The sequence below is a fragment of the Lissotriton helveticus genome, chromosome 5_1, assembly GCF_964261635.1.
Source record: "Lissotriton helveticus chromosome 5_1, aLisHel1.1, whole genome shotgun sequence".
Taxonomy (NCBI): domain Eukaryota; kingdom Metazoa; phylum Chordata; class Amphibia; order Caudata; family Salamandridae; genus Lissotriton; species Lissotriton helveticus.
This window is the reverse complement of record NC_136065.1, coordinates 1,796,208,364-1,796,223,011: the sequence shown is the minus strand read 5'-3', so window position 1 is coordinate 1,796,223,011 and position 14,648 is coordinate 1,796,208,364.

The following is a 14,648-nucleotide window of genomic DNA, read 5'->3' as shown; positions in this document are numbered from 1 at the left end:
CCTGAAAACTTCTAGATATACAAGGAACTCTGCAGCGAGAGTGAGAAGTGAGAGATTTTGGTGGCTAGGCTTGCTGATTTTGTTGCGATGCGCTGATATTGCAGCACTTCTGCAAAACCGCCCCCGATAACAAAACCGGCCCCACACGACTCCAGCCTCCCAGGGAAACGTCCAGTGCCCGGTTTGGCCAGTCCTGCCTTGATGAGGTGGCCTTTAAGACTATGCAGCCTTGGTATTCAGCGCACTGACTTTGAAAAGCGCCAGCAGCAGGCTTCTGAGCAAATGTTTGTGCCCTGGCCCTTATTCTGTTACAAATGTAGCACTGCCATAACCTGAATAAATACATATACAATACATATTTCTTATATTTGTTATCGTTGAAACATTTTATGAGTTGGAATTCATTTCTTACAGGATTTTATGTTGTTAACCAAAAAGCAACACAAAGTAATTATTAAAATTAGATATGAAGTGTATACAATAATCTCATGTCACCCTGAATTGTTTACAAGTCAAATATTGAACTATTGCCTGTACATGTAATTCTAACAGTTCTTTGCGCCAGGACAATGTTTACATGAAAGGCTTTCATTCAAAGTTTTCCTCTTGTAAGACAGTTGTTTGTCAAGTTCTGTTTCCTACGTTTAACATGAGTTAAAAAATAAATTGTGCTTTGATAACAACTTTTTCTTCACAGTGTTAATTAAGCAAGGGGCAAATGCCTCTTAATAATTTTAGCTCTTTAGTGTGCTGCTTTCTTTAAATGTCCATGTGAGGAAGCAGGCTTTTTGCAGGCCCCACTCCCACTTTTTGCCCCCTTTTGGGCTACTAACTGTGGGTCTTTCAACTCTGAGAGTGCACTTAGTACTGCTAACCAGACCTCAGTGCCAGTGTTCCAACCACTTAAAAATATATGGTGAACTGGCTACCCTCAATTGACATAAGCTGACTTACTTATAAGTAATATAGGAATAGTATATGGTACCAAGGGTGCCCAGGCATGTAAGTTTGAGTGTCCCCCCAGGGCTGCAGCACTGATTGTGCCATCCTGTGTGTGACAAAGTACAAAATGGATCCCAGCCTGCCACTGCAGCCTGGATGAACAGTTTTAAAACTGCTAGTTCGACTTTGCCAATTAAACTAATGTCAAAGTCCCCACTTCCCTTAACACTATATAAAAGTCTCCCCAAAGGAAGGCCTGTGGAGCCCTAAGCCAGGGAGCTGTATATTAATAAGTAGGACATATTCTTTTAACATGTCCTAGCAGCAAAACTTCCAAATTGTCTTCTTTGCTATGGCTGACATAAAGCTATAGTCTGACCTCTCAGCCCAGCTAATTTCTGAATGGGACTATTTGAATGGGTACTTCAAGGTATCAAATTAATCATGGCAGTAAACCAGACTTGATGCCTAAGTCATATTTGATGTCACTTTAACAGAAATATTTAGTAAGGACGTGGGGAAACCCAATATACCCTTGGCGGCTTGGGAGGAATCAACAGTATCGAGTAAAAGTGCCTACACGGGATTTTGTGTAGACAGAACAATTCTTTTCCACAGATTCCACAGATTCAATATCAATACATTCTGCGAACCTATATGTATTTTTCCCAAATACAGGCACTAAATGCACAATGGTTTTAGTCAAGAACAACAAACCCGGGGATATCTTTTGAAGAATGTATTATCTTTTTAGCCTTCAAAGTTTATAGGGTACATTCAACATTCAAGTTGATTTCAAATGCACACAAATGAAAAAAGGTACATTTTATTTCAACCTATATTTCATAAGCAAAAATCCTCTCCCAATAAAATCATAAGAGTCACTAATATTTTCACTGAATAACACAGTCATTTAATGTATATTAATACATGAGGAGTTGGATAGTACAGTCGACGTTTCGGTATTCTATCGTGCAAATCCTTTAGACCATCTTCAGGACAACACAATCTGCATTTAGCAATGACCCTTCCAGAGACTAGACAAACGTTCAGACCTTGGCCGTGTTGCATAGACTTCTAAAACTGGTTTTCCTGATTGTATTCTGGTATCTTCGATTTTTAACACAGTGAAATCTAAATCTTCACGTAATGTCTTTTCGAAAGGAAGTCTCTCTCATATTCATGTCTCTAGAAGGGTCATTGCTAAATGCAGATTGTGTTGTCCTGAAGATGGTCTAAAGCAGAGGTCTTCAAACTTTTCCAGGTTGAGCCCCCCCACCTGAATTCCCTCAGATGTTGGGCCCCCCCACCACCCAACAGAAACCTCGGGAATCCGGCACACCACATGATCGACTGCCACGCGCACACCACGGGCCATATCCGGCAAACAATGCTCAACACAGCAAGAGAGCCTAGCCAACTGCAGGCCTGTGAGTGGGTGTGGCGAAACGACAGAGGCGTACCACACAGCTCAAAACACAATCCTCCAAGACAAAATGTGTGCAAATTCTCCCCACTAGGATGCCCTGCCTTACACAGGACACAGATCAACATCCATCCCCTCACCAATCCATCCACTCTTCCACCCATCCATCCACCCACTCATCCATCCAACCATTCACACCTTCACCCAAGCTATCCTTCCACTCATCCATCCACTCCTCCACTCATCCATCCACTCTTCCACCCATCCATCCACTACTCCACCCATCCATCCATTCACTCATCCATCCAACCACCCACCCTCTCACCCATCCAGCCATCCCCCTACCCATTCATCCATCCACCCAGTCACTCATCCGTCCACCCACTCAACCCCCCACTCATCCAACCACCCATCCATCCCTCCCGCTCTCCACCCTCCCCCCCACTCATGCATGCACTCTCTGACCCACCCATCTCCATGCTCCTCTCCTCACCCATCCATGCACACACCTGCCCATCCACTCTGCCAATCATTCATCCATCTCCTAACTCATCCATCCATCCATCCTCCCCCTCTCTCGCCATTCCGCCCTCACCCAGCCACCCATCCCTCCATCCACCCTTCACCCATCCACCCACTCATCCATCCACTCATCTACTCATGAATCCATCCATTGACCACTCATCCACCCCTTCACTCCTCCATCCATCCCCTGCCCATCCACCCTCCTCAATCACCCATCCATCCCCATATCCACCCCTTCACTCATCCATCCATCCATTCATTCATTCACCCCTTCACCCATCAATACATCAATCCATCCATCACCTCTCTCATCCATCCACCCACCGGCTCGTCCACGATCCACCCCCCATCGAACCACCCACCATTTCACTGATCCATCCACCCCTCCACCCATCCATCTACCCTTCCAACCATACACACATCTATCCACTCCTATCCATCCCTCCACTCATGCATCCATCCTCTCTCCCACCATCCATTCACCCCTTCACTCACCATCCACCCACCCCTTCACCCATCCATCCATCCCCTCCCTCATCCATTCACCCCCCACCCATACATCCACCATGTCACCCACACATCCACCATGTCACCCACACATCCACCATTCCACCCATCACCCCACCCATACATCCACCACTCCACCCATACATCTATTCACCCACATGGCAACATAACGGATGTCTGTTGGCCGGCTCCACCCGAGATCCCTCACACATTTGATGATTCAAATTCGAATCTGCAGACCAACTTCCATGAAAACACCGACACTTTGGTGCCACACAAAGATCCTCATGAGTTGAGGACCGCAGACCAGAGCCCACCGTCCCGATTCATGGCCCAAACCAGGATTGCAACCTCTCCCTCCCTTCCCAAAATAACTGAAGGACTCCCGCCCCCCCCTCACTCCCACCCCCCTTGAAAGGCTGGGGCCCTGGGCCAGAGCCCACCCCGCCCGTGTGATGGGATAAAAATTCGATAAACACATATTATTGGCCTAATATATACAATATAACCGTATAACTGTATGATTAGCATTGCATCATTTCGTTGTATTAATGTAGTATGAAATGATTCACTTTTAGCTCACATAAACCTATTGATATGACTGAAGCCATTTTGTTTCGTTTCTCTGTGTGCAAGTACTGTTTCCCTGAAATCACGTGATTCAGCCTTCTGTACGAAACCACGATGGCCGGTTTAGCTGTCTGCTCCTCTTGCTAGTTTGTAGCTCAGGGAAACCCAAGGTCACACCTACCCTTCTTGTGGGATGCGCACATTCTAGCAGATCCCGTTCCTGTACTCCCCGAGCTACAGATAGAAAGGGAGGCACCTTACTGACCTGCCCCCGGAATAGCTTAGGCCTAGCTACTAGCAATCAATTGTGCCTTATGTGGGTTTTCCTGCTGGCCCGCTGACAACTTGTATTTCTCCAAGTAAGGTGCCATCGTGGGGTGTGTGAAACGTATATAGGCTTTGTCTCATTTGTATGAAGTCAGTCTCCTCTGCGCACCTCTGAGGGTCGTGTAGACTGAGGCTCCCCTGTCAGGGCTTGTATTTGCTGAATAAACGATTGAACCTTCTCCATTGCCGACTGAATTCTTATTAAAGATATTGGTATATGGGCCATTGGTGAGTATGGTCCATTTGTATAATATTTGAATCCTTCAGTTGGCGACTCCGCCGGGACCCCACGATAGGGTCGTCCCCTCCTGTAAACAGGAGTGAAGGGACAAGGAGGAGTTCTGGCCGAGTGGGTGGATGGAAAGAGGATCCTGATTTGAAACACCCGTTTGTGGTACGAAAACAAGCAACTCCACTCTCGAGCCCAGTATCCCAGTATCCCTCCCAGCTGCTGAAGACCCTACGCCGGAGTCCTACGGGCTTTACCCGAGAAAAGAACAGACTGTGTCGGTCTGTTTAGGTGTCGGCAGTGGAGAATTCGCAATCGACCTGAGTGCACCAGGTGAGTGACTTTTTGATTGGATTGGATAAGAAACGCTTGGAAGAAGTGTTTTCTTTGGTAACGGTTAACTGTTTTTGTTGGTGGCCGGGGAAGCCGGACCACAAGGGAATTTGGGGGTCTGACGTCGCGGCGAAGTGGCTGTACGGGTAGATACCTCACGGACTTGTTTGGTGAAAACTTGAGACCACACCTGGTGCCTTAGCGGTGTACGGATTTACTCGCTCGGCCGAATCCTCTTCGGGAAAGCCCTGGGAGCAACTGGGTAAGCTAGGGTTCTGGAGCTACGTGCCCAGACGCCCGTTCCAATCAGAACAGGACCATGGGATGGCCTGTAAGAGGGTTCGCGATTCGCCTGCCAGGTGATCTCAGAACAGTCTAGTGACTGTTTCTTTTTGTTGTTGAATTTTGTTGGTCCGGAATTCTTTTGAATCGATTCCCCGAACAAGAGTCAATGGGCTCTGTTCGTTTTTTTGAAGACGTCATTTGCATAAAATAAACACTTATTATTGCCTTTCACTGTTTTACAGCACTTTATTGCAACGATTGGAAGAAAGTGAGAGAGTGAGTGATGAGAAGGACGCGTCCGAATGTGAATTGGGTTTTGAAGTTTGTGAATAGAATCGTGTGCTTATTATAATGTCTTGTTTTAGCAAAATATGTTTTGGGTGCTGCTGTCGGCGAAGTACACGGCTCGAAGAAAGGCAGCCTGCCCCTCCCGAGGGCAGTCCCAGTTTTGATATGTATGTCAAACATGGTCTGCAGCCAATTTTATTTAATACCCTTTGGCACAAGTATACAAAGGATAATTCTGATTTACAATGGCCTCTAACGGGGTCATTTGATGAGAAGAAGATTAATTACATACAAAATAAATTGTTTATGAAAAAAGCCGTCAGTCGATGTTTGATTCCTTGAACCTATGGTTAACGGAGGCAAAACGACGACGGATTAGAGAAGAGAAGTTGACAAAGATTAAAACAGGACAGACAGTCACCCAGAAAGCCGTACCTTATGATAAAGGGAAGGTGGAAGAGAACATTGTACGGATGGATAGGCAGTTCCGTTTAGAAACGGATAAAAGTTATGTGGCTCGACCAGATACTGGAGACGAAATAGAAGACTTATTGGAAGCTCGACCACCTCCCCCTTATGCTCCGCAGGGTTTATACCCAGCCGTGCCTTTGGTATGAGCCGACCAACTGGGAGCAGCATCGGCCGCTGGAGCACCGGTGGGAACGGTCACCACGGCCCCTGCTGATGGATCAGTACGGAGTACCTTACTTTCCCCTCCCACTCTTCGACAGTCTACTTCATCCTTGATATTCTTACAGCCGGACCCGGCTGTTCCCTCCCCTTCGCACCCTGTATTTCTCTCCCCTCCGGTTCAGACCGCCATGGATCCACGATGTATGGCTGGCTTGGATACCACGCCCAAGCGACCTAGCTCTGACTTGAGTAGTCAGCGAGCCTATACTTGGTCGTTGTTGGGTGCGGAAGAAAGGAGGGCCATAATAGTTCAGGCATCCCAGTGGATGCAGAACGCTATTTACACCTTGGAGGACATTTGGAGCACTATGAAAGATTTTGAACTAGTTGCACAACAGCTGGCTCTAGAAAGTATGGCGATTCGACTGATTTCACTATGGGAACAGTGTTTTGAGGAGGGACTCCCTCCTCAGATACTGCGTGATATAAGGGATCGAGCTCATAAATTTCAATTACAGGCTGATGAGGTATATCACAACGTAACAACTCTTCTACATTATCGGGAGCGAATGCACCGAAAGTGTGCTGATTGGGGAGCACAGCACCCCTTGAGAGAGGTGCACCCCCTCTTCTATCCCGAACTACCGGAAATAAGAGATGCCAATAATGCAATAACTAGGGCTCGTGTGGATGCTAGGATTCAGGAACAATGGGTTTATACCCCTTGGAAACGAAGCAAGGTCCTCACACTAAAAGCTCAACTCCCCGACCCCTGTAAAAATCCTACTGCATACTATAAAGAATTGGCCGAGGCTGCTAATTCTGCCATCATGACTATACCTGATATAGAGTTATTTTTTGGTCTCTTGATCCCGGTAGACATCTGGAGACCAATACATGATACGGACCATGTTCCCAAATTAAGTGGGACGTGGGACCAATTGAAAAATTGGGACAAGGAGCGAAAGCCTGGAGAAAAACCTAGAGACTAAGTACTAGCAGTACCAGATAAAATTATTGCATATATGAAGACTCTCCTCCCTCCTCGAAAAGTCGATTAGGACAAATTAACAGCCTGTAAACAGAAGAAAGATGAGAGTCTGTCAGATATCTTTACTAGATTTGAAAAAGTCTTTATAGATTTCAGTGGACAGGACCTATCCACGGAAGGGGGTATACGGTTATTTGTGAACAGGTTTGTTACAAATTTGCTCCCAGAAGTTAAGTCCCGCCTCCAAGCGGCAGAGAGCACATGGACTACGGCCGCTCCGTCTGTAATTCTCAGTATGGCCCAATATTATGAACATTGAGAAAATGAAAGTAAAGAAAAGTCAGAGAAGAAGACTAAGGACTTAAAGACTAGAGTACTGTTGCAGCAAGTCAGTAGAGGACAAAGTGCAGGACGGGGAGTGCGTGGCTCATTTCAGAGGGGTGCAGTAGCGGGACGAGGTAGAGGAGGTCCTCCGAACATTGGTATAAATCAATGTTCCTATTGTAAGCAGGAAGGACATTGGAGGGCGGATTGCCCTCTGTTGCTGGCGAGGAATGGTCCTAATAGAGGACGGGGAAGGGGTCGAGGAAATATCGACCGAAATAGTATGCGAAGAGAGGATATGCAACATGAGGGTTCTCGAAAGAATTATTTTGATGATCCCCAGAACAGACAGTATTACAACAAGACTTATAGGGATGATGTGTACGATGGACAAGACTATGCATGAGACAGCCATGGACAGAGCGGGGGCCATATTACAGTACCAGTTGACCAGGAGGGACCTTATGTACAAGGAGAACTGTTGGGAACATCGGGAAAATTTCTAGTGGATACTGGGGCAATGAATAGTTCAGTTGCCCATACACTGGTCCCAGGGGCTGCTCTGTCTGGCCAAAATAACGTATCAGTAGGATTCTCTGGAATACTGGTGGTAAGCCCCGTTTCGAAACCCCAGCCTTTTACCATAGGCCCCATTTCCATGCATACGCCTTTTCTCTTGACTTCTAATTGTGGCGAAAACCTTTTGGTTTTAGACATTTTGAAAAAGTTAAATGCATGGATTTATTGTTCCCCTGATGGTGTTTATCTCACCATGCAGAAGCCACCTGTAAAAGCAGATCAATATTTTGCTAAAAATGAGAACCTTCCCCCTGAGTTCTCTACAATCCCTCAAACCCTGTGGGCTACAGGAGACACTGATGTCGGTCTGTTAAGAATAGCCCAGTGTCAATAACCTTGAAACCTAATGCCCAGCTGCCCCCATTCCTCAGTATAAAATTTCACCAGAAGGTGAACAGGCCTTGTTGCACATTATTCGAGACCTCATTCAAAGGGGTGTAGTAGAAGTGACTGCTGCTAACGTTTGTAACAGTCCGATTTTGCTGATTTTGAAAAAGACACCAATTGATGGTGCCCCGGATTATAAGAATATATATTGTTTTGTAATTGACCTCCGGGAAGTCAACAAAATAGTGGTCCCACAATACCCAGTGGTACCAGATATTACTGCAATATTAACAATGATTCCCCCTATGGCTAAATATTTTTCAGTAATTGATCTAAAGAACGCTTTCTTTAGCATTCCAATTCACCCTGATAGTAGACATATTTTCGGATTCTCATTAGCTGGCTGAAGCTTTAGATTTACACGCGCACCTCAAGGCTATACAGAAAGTCCTAGCATATATAGCCAGGCCTTGAAGGCAGTTCTTGATGAATTAATCTTGCCATCAGGGAATACGATCATCCAGTATGTGGATGACATTTTGGTGGCCTCCAATACAGAGGAAGGCTGTAAGGAAGCAACGGTTAAATTGTTGAAACATTTGGCTGACAAAGGAAATAAAGTCTCCCTTTCCAAATTCCAATATTGTCGACAGGAAGTGACCTACCTTGGCCACTTACTGTCGAAAGCGGGGAGACGATTGACTCCAGAACGGATATCTGTGATAACTAACATGTCTGTACCTCGTACTCAACGTGATGTTCGTGCTTTCCTTGGCATAACCCCTTACTGTCGCCAGTGGATTCCTAACTATTCACTCCTCTCTAAACCCTTGTTGTATTTGACGTCCAAAGATGTGCATGAACCCCTACCCTGGACGGATGAATGTCAAAAAGCCTTTGATTCTTTAAAGTCTGCTCTTTGTTCTGCACCTGTCTTGGGTACTCCGGATTACTGGAAGCCTTTTTCACTTTATGTGCACGAGGTGGACGGTTGTTCGCTTTCAGTGTGAACGCAGGGTTTCGGCGGAAAGCAAAGACCCCGCGCATTCTTTTCATCAGTCTTGGATACTGTTGCACGAACTCTCCCGAGTTGTCTGAGGGCCACTGCTGCAGTAGCTGTGGCCATCCGACAATCGGAAGGAATAGTCCAGAACATGGACCTCACAGTCATGGTACCGCATGCTGTGGATATTCTTTTGAATAGAACTAAGACCCAGCACCTTACGAGTGCTCGACTAACGGGATATGAGTTAACCTTGTTTGCACCCCATATCACAATTCAAAGATGTGCTACTTTGAACCCAGCTACATTATTGCCTCTCCCTTCAAATGATGGAAAGGACGACTGCCATGATTGTATATTTAGAACTGAGGAAGAAAGAAAAGGGTGTGTAGATCTCACTGACACCCCTTTACCAGAACCCCAAGGAGAGCTGTATGTAGATGGTTCTTGTTTTAAGTTACCAGATGGTACTACGACAGCTGCCTATGCTGATACGACATTAAAGACGGTGGTGGAAACCGCAAGGATTTGTCATCACTCAGCTCAGGCAGCTGAACTAATAGCCTTGTTAAGAGCATGCGAGTTGAGTGAAGGGCTTAGGGTGAACATTTTTACAGACAGCCAGTACGCCTTTGGCGTGGCCCATAGCTTTGGGAGGCTGTGGAGGGAGAGGGGTTTCTTTGCCACACATGGCCAGAAAATTCAACATGGTCCTTTAATTGATCGATTGTTATTTGCTTTGACACTACTAGAGAAAGTAGCCATCATTAAATGCAGCGCCCATAAGAAAGTCATTGATTCTACTGGAAAGGGAAATGCTTTTGCTGATTCGGTAGCTAAAGAAACGGCTCACACTAGAATGACTCCCATGTTTCCTAGTACTTCGGCTCGGTGGGTGGCGGAAACATCCTTGTTTGATAATATTATTGAAAGTGTGAGAGAACTACAGAAGGACGCCACTATAGATGAAGTACAGAGATGGGAACAGGAAGTAGGAAAATTAGACAAAAATGAATGTTGGATAGATCGATCTGAGAAGCAGCGATGGTTACTTCTTAATGCATTGGTATATGCTGTAGTGACTATGGCCCATGGCCCAGCCCATATAGGTGCGAAAGGTATTTGTGCCGTGTTGGACCCAGTCTGGAATAACCCACACATTCCCAAGACTGCAGCACACATAGTTAAATATTGCCCTGTGTGTCTACGTTACAATCCCGGGGGTAGAGAATCTGTCCTGAGTGGAAATTTTGCACCACTATCTCTGCCTTTCGAGGTAATACAATTTGATTACATTCAAATGGAAAGAGTGAATAATTTGAAGTATGTATTGGTGGTGGTTTGCGCTTTTAGTAAATGGGTTGAAGCCTACCCCACTTAAAGAAGCCACTGCAGTTGCAACTGCCAAAGCCCTGATTAAAGAATATTTCCCCCGATACTGTTTGCCCCGGATTATCTGGTCCGACAACAGGCCACATTTTAATGCTTTGTTAGTTCAAAGTGTCTGTGAAGGTTTGCAGATCAAACAAAAGTTTCATGCCGCCAGACATCCCCAGTCAGCTGGTCTGGTCGAAAAATATAACGGCACTTTGAAATTGAAATGGGCCAAGATCTGTGCAAGTACTGGATTAAAGTGGCCCGATGCACTCCCATTAGCATTGTTGTCCCTAAGAACAACTCCTCACACCAGAACTGGTTTGTCACCTTATGAAGTGATCTTTGCCCGCCCCACCAATGTGTGGGGGGTCCCCAGACCCCGATCCTTTAGGGATATTGATTACCCTTTGATGACAGACTACTTGTATGCTTTGACTAAAGTATACAGAAACAAGCAAAAGTCCCTACTTGGTGGGGATATACCCTGGGGCGTAGAATAACCTGACCGAACGGCTTTAGGGGTTATCTATGCTCACACAACTGGAAATATATCAACATAACATCATCTTATCATACAAATGGCGGCCAATAGTCAGTGTAGGGACCCTATCTATATACACACACAACAGTTAAAAGACTGTAATCATTACCAGTGAGAAATCAACAATTTATTAAAAAGTCATACATAATCATTTGCAACACAAAAACATTGCACAATAAAATACACAATTAAAAAAAAACAAAGGTCGACGCGGCGTTTCGGTGTCTTTTGATTGATGATGACACCTTCTTCAGGACAGGGTTTTTTTGTTAAAAGTATCTAAAAGGTAAAGTTACAGAAAACACATAATCAATAGGGGCCTATTATACACTGACTGTTAGGCTTCAGCTAGATGACACATCTGCTTTAAGAGCCACTCCGTTATTTTGCATTGTGACATTATTACATAGCAGTTAGTTATCTGCTATCCATTCAAACATTTTTAAACTTTATACTTTGTGCTTAGCTAATACATGTATACCATCGTAGTAACTTTATACCAATTTTCTTGTACAGAAATGTAGAAATTCTATTCAAGGAATTCGTATCAGGATACATAACAGTAGCTGCAGCATATAGAAACATTAATTGTAGCTATTTTCTGTTTTAAAATAAGAAAAGGCCTATGCTGAATTTCAACTGTTATACAATCACTTTTCAGATTTGAGACGTTTTTTACATTGTATAAGCGGCCAAGTTCCATTTCTTTTCTTAACATGCATATAGTCATTCTATCAAATCACACTCTGGATTTTTGGGTAACAGCTTTTTTTAAAATATATGACCTACCTCAACAATTAAGGGAGATATGAAGCATATGTGCTCTCTTACAAAAGCAGATTATTTTATCTTTATTCTGCCATTTGCGAGTTTTTCTTCATTGGCGGAATTATCTCAAATAGTTAATCCACCTGGAGAATAAATAACAAGATTCAAATGTATCCCGCTTTGTTTTAAGACTAAGCCTGCTTTAGTTATAGATTAGTCTTCCCATCAAAAACGCTCATTACCTGAATTTAAAATTTCGTATATATGGTCTTTGCTGTATCTGGGGCGACCACCGTCTATTTTTTAGGCTTTAACCACACGTCACTAAAGAGGGACAGAAATACATAGTAGTCTTGGTAAACAATACAAAACGATGGAGAACCTCAGCCTTTTGGAATAAGGATCAATGAATTTATTGAAGAACCGACTCTACCTTTTGTAGTGGTATCTATGCAGCGGTCCAATTTTTCATTTGTAGGTAGGGCGTACGTTTGCTACTTTTTAACAAAAAAACCCTGTCCTGAAGAAGGTGTCATCATCAATCAAAAGACACCGAAACGCCGCGTCGACCTTTGTTTTTTTTTAATTGTGTATTTTATTGTGCAATGTTTTTGTGTTGCAAATGATTATGTATGACTTTTTAATAAATTGTTGATTTCTCACTGGTAATGATTACAGTCTTTTAACTGTTGTGTGTGTATATAGATAGGGTCCCTACACTGACTATTGGCCGCCATTTGTATGATAAGATGATGTTATGTTGATATATTTCCAGTTGTGTGAGCATAGATAACCCCTAAAGCCGTTCGGTCAGGTTATTCTACGCCCCAGGGTATATCCCCACCAAGTAGGGACTTTTGCTTGTTTCTGTATACTTTCTACCCGGTCCCCTAAACGGTCCCAAGGGTACCTCCCTCCTTGTGTTGTGCTTTGACTAAAGATCTGCGTTCTATTCATCAACAGGTATCGGGCACATTGCAGTCACTACCGGAGGGTCCTGGACATCGTCTGGAGCCGGGCCAGTGGGTCTTGGTGAAGAACTATTAACGGAAGTCAAGTTTGGAACCGAAGTGGTCTGATCCCTATCAAATTATCTTGGCAACGAGGTCTGCGGTGAAAGTGTATGGGAGAAAGCACTGGATCCACATCAGCCATCTGAAACGCCTGCCGCTGCCTTTGCCCTTTGATTTACAAAACCGCGAAGGAATTCCGAGCCAAGAAGGAGAGCTGATTCAAAGCTTTGTGCCCTTTTCAGACGCCCAGGAAAGGGGGCAGCCAAGTGAAGTGTTGCCCACAGGTGAAAGGGCGGCGGCTCAACCAGCGGAGGCTGTTCCTGGTGCATCACAGGTTTCGAATGCATCAGATGCTCTTGCAGCAAAATTGTTTTCTGACCAGGAGCAGCCTGGTCTTGGTAAATACGACCTGCGGCCCCGAAAACAGTGCGGTACCCCAGTTTCTAATGGTAGGAGCTAGACAAAGACTTGAGTTGAGGAACATGGGATAGAATTACTGGGTACTTAGCGAGACACTGGACTGAACCCGTTGAGAGCTTGGAACATTGTGCTAAATAGCTCTGTTCAGGGCCGCGGTCGTTCCACTGGAAAATAAAAGTTGTTTCTCTTTGATGAACGATAGGAGTCTACCTGTGAGGCTCTAAACAGACACAAGGATAAGATCCCTTAGTGGGAAGAAGAACCCCTCTGATGGTGTGCTTGTTTGTGGATACAAGATTAGTTTTGGACTTTTAGAGAGAGACCGAGTTAGATTTTGGGACTTTTAAAGAGCATGTTTCCTTTTGCTCGATTTGCAATTGAGGATGAACGACCACTTGCCCCTCGGCGGTATATTGATAATATGCAATTATTTTCCGGATGGCCCACAAGAGTGAAGGTGGCATTCGTTGCTTTTATTGTCATAATCACAATAATTTTGATGTGTGTATTTGTGTAGTTAGAATTCCAACACCCTGTACAGAAACTGCTAGGAACTACCCCTGCTCCAGAGGAACACCTCTTTTATTCCTTACCTCCACATAAGGCGAGGCATAGAGAAAAATATGCGAAAAATGTTTTTATTGAAATGTTGCATCAGACCCATAGTACGACAAATAGAACGAATTGCTGGGTTTGTGGGTTGCTCCCGTCAGTAATGCATCAGCATGAATTATTTATTTCCTTACCCTTGTCACACTTAGCTAGCTGTGAAGCCTGGTTCCAATTATTGTCACTAATGTATTCTCATTATGTAGCTAATCCTAAAATATATACTGAAAAAGATTATGAGGCTATTCTGAAGTACATAGAGCAGCATCAGGGATTTGATGCCGAAGGAAATGGAGGAGAGGGGTCCTTGGATCCAGATGCTTGCATGAATGTATATACCGAATATAAAAATGCTACGTGGTTACAAGAAGAAATGCAGGATTTTGAGCTTTTCAACTCTACCATGTATTTTCAACATTTCAAAGAACGAAATGTCACAAATGACAAAGCCTTGCCAATTCCCATTATAAACACCACTTCCCCCTTTTGCATCCAGGGACGAGGTCATGTTAAAGTAGGGAGCAGTAAGTGTAATTATACATACACCCTTCAGACGTATAGCACTCCCCCCGTGATCACTCCTCCTAATGTGTATTTTGTATGCGGGGAAAACGCATATACTTGGCTTCCC